This window comes from Sorex fumeus, unplaced genomic scaffold, assembly GCF_029834395.1.
Source record: "Sorex fumeus unplaced genomic scaffold, SorFum_2.1 ptg000032l, whole genome shotgun sequence".
Lineage (NCBI taxonomy): Eukaryota > Metazoa > Chordata > Mammalia > Eulipotyphla > Soricidae > Sorex > Sorex fumeus.
Window position 1 is genome coordinate 3,154,782 of NW_026606089.1, and position 3,388 is coordinate 3,158,169.

General features: G+C 36.7%; 1 pseudogene; it reads right to left on the bottom strand.

The window, feature by feature from the left end:
• Positions 1-2,897: 2,897 nt before the first annotated feature.
• LOC130025940 (uncharacterized) lies at positions 2,898-2,996 on the bottom strand (annotated as a pseudogene).
• Between the last annotated feature and the right edge of the window lie 392 nt (positions 2,997-3,388).

The following is a 3,388-nucleotide window of genomic DNA, read 5'->3' on the forward strand; positions in this document are numbered from 1 at the left end:
CGAGATACTCTTGGTAGCTTGCCAGGCTCGCCGAGAGGGTCAGCGGAATCGAACTCAGGTCGGCCATGTTGGCTGCAATTTGCTTGAGCGGGCCCAATAACGTCTCTATCATGAGACTTGTTGTTACTGTGTTTGGTATATCGAATACATCTAATGGGCTGGAGCTATAGCACAGCGGGTAGGTCGCTTGCCTTGCAGTCAACATGTCCGGCGCGAGTTCGATTCCTCCTCCCCTCTCGGAGAGCCGGGCAAGCTACCGCTACCGAGATTATCTAGCCCTCACGGCAGAGCCTAGCAAGCTACTGTGATGGATTTGAGCCTTTATGAAAGATTAGGTAATAATAATCTGAGGGTCAGCGTCAGGATATTTAACTATATTCCATTGATCTGAGGCCTGTCTTTATCTGAATATCATGGTATTTTGATTACTACAACTTTGTAGTTGGGTTTGAAGTTGGGGAAGGTGTTCCCTTCTTCTTTTTACCAAAGATTGCTTTAGCTCTTCATGGGAGTTTATTGTTGTGTATGAGTTTCAAGAGTGTTTAATCTATTTCTTTGAAAAATGTTATGGTATCCTTATAGAATGTGCATTAAATCTTTATAGAGCTTTGGGTTGTATTGCCATTTTGACAGCGTTAAACCTCTCAATCCATGAGCATGGGATGTGATTCCATTTCCTCATATACTCTCTTATTTCGTTAAGTAGTGTTTTGTAGGGTTTTTTTTTTTTTTTGTATAGTGCCTTAACCTTTTTAGTTGATTCTAATATACTCGATTTTCTGAGGAATTATTGTGAATGGGATTGTTTTTTCTCTATCTCTTTTTTCTCTTTCATTATTAATATATGGGAAAGCCATGGAGTACCAGATATTGATTTTGTAATATGCTACGTTACTAAACAAATCTATCGTTCCCAGGAGCTTTTTTTGTAGATTCTTTGGGATTTTCTAAGTATAGTATCATGTCATCTCCAAATAGTAAAAGCTTGAGTTCTTCCTTTTTTATCTGGATGCCCTTGATATCTTTTTTTTTTTTTTTACCGAAATCATATGGCAAATACTTCAAGTACAATGTTGAATAGGAGTGGTGAGAGTGGGTAACTTGTTTTGTGCCTGATAGTATTTTGGGATTCTAGTTCATTGATTTCTGCTCCAAGCCTTTAGTTTATCCCCGTTGATAATAATGCTTGCTGTGGGTTTGTGGTAATTTGCTTTGACTATATTGAGGAAAGTACTTTCAACTCCCATTTTGTTGAGAGTTTTTCATCATGAATAGGTGCTGGATCTCATCAAATGCTTTATCTACATCTACTGATATGATCATATGACTATCTTTATTTTATTGAGATGGTGTATTCTGTTGATTGACTAGAGAATGTTAAGCCATCCTTGTATCCCCAAGATAAACTTACTTGGTCATAGTGTGTGAGCTTTTGTTGAGTTTCTGGATTCTCTTTGCTGGTATTTTCTTGAAAATCTGTGTATCTGTATTCATCAAGGAAATAAGTCTGTAATTTTCTTTTTTTGTGGTGTCTCTGTCTGATTTGAGTATTAGGTTGATCTTTGCCTCATAGAAACTATTTGGGAGTATTTTTGATTCTTCAATTTCCTGGAAAATCTTGAAAAAATGTTGGCAGCATTTCCTCTTTAAAGGTTTGAAATATTTCACAATTGAATCCATCTGGGCCAGGGAATCTGTTTGGGGGGATACTTTTGACCATCATTTCAATTTCCTTGGTAGTGATAGGTTTAAGTATTCCAAATCGTCGTAGATCAGCGTTGGGAGATAATCGGAAACCAAAAATTTATCAATTTATTCAAGATTCTCTAATTTCCTGCTGCAAAGATTCTCAATATAATCTCTGATGATCCTGTGGATTTCTGTAGTTTCTATTAGGATATGCCTCTTTGCATTTCTGATTCGATTTATTAGAATTCTTTCTCTTTGTTAATTTGAGAGGCTTCTTGTGGTTTATTGATCTTATTTATTTTCTCAAAGAACCAGCTTTTACTCTTATTGGTCTTTTGGATTGTATTTTGGGATTCTAGCTCATTGATGTCTGGTACAAGTTTTATTATTTCCTTCTTCCATCCTAGTTTGGATTACTTTTGTTGGTCATTTTCCAAAATCTTGAGCTCTAATTTATTCATGTAGGCCCTTTCTTTCTTCCTGATGAATTCTGGCAGAGCTATACTCTTTCCTCTTAACACTGCTTTTGCTGTGTCCCACAACTTCTGGTAGCTCGTGTCCACATTCTCATTTGTTTCTGGAAACTTTTTATTTCCTCTTTGATTTCTTCTCTAAGCCAAAAGTTGTACATTACTTCCCTTAAAGAAAATATTTTCTTGCTGAGCTTTAGTCTGTTTGATCTATTGAGAAGTGAAAAAGTAGTGTTGAAATCTCCAACTAGTATTGTGTTGCTATCAATGTTTTTCTTTAAGTCTATTAGAAGTTATTTTTAAGTATTTTGCTGGTCTGTCATTAGGAGCATCTACAGTGAGGAGGGTGAGTTCTTTCTGATGTACAGATCCCATTATCAGGAAGAAATGACCTTCACTGTCTCTTATAACCTATAGCCTGAAGTCGATGTGGTCTGGTACTAGTATGGCTACTCCAGCTTTGTGGAGGTGTTCTTTTCTTTCTTGAAGAATTGTTTTCCAGCGTTTGTCTTTGAGCCCATGGTTACTTTGATTGTTCAGAAGTGTTTCTTCAGGCAGCAGAAAGTTGGGTTCAGTTTTCTAATTCATCTTCCCATTCTGTGCCTCTGAATTGGCACATTTAGTCCATTGACATTGAGGAGATTGTTGTGATGGGGATTTGTGCTATCTTTATGTAGAATTTTTGTACTTGTGGGGATTGTCTTAGCTTAAAGTCGCCCTGTTAATTCTTCTTGCAACAAAAATATGGATCACTTTACAAGTTTGCATGTCATCTCTGTGCAAGGACCATGCTAATCTCTGTATCATTTCAATTTTAGTATATATGTTACGAAACATAGTAGGAGTTAATTTTTCCATATTTTTCTCTTCTGATTACTTTGAGTGCTGTCCTTACTCACTCCTATGGCAGACAGTGATTCCAAATCAAGGAATGTATTTCAAAGCAGCATGAATAGATAGATTTAGAACTTTAATGTCCCAGCAAGAAAAATATGGTTTTTACCATATTATCTTTTACCATACCCAAGACATCAGTTTTACAAAATAATTCTTTCGGAAGATTGTATATGAGTCTCGTTTAATGCCCTTCCCTGAACCTTCATTAAGACCATTAAACTACAGCCTTTTGCTGTTCTCGCCTCAGTCCCGTGTACATCTCCATGAAAAGGTGGATGGTGTTGTCTGCAATTTGACCACCTTGAATGTAAGTAGGATTTTTCTCCTGAAGG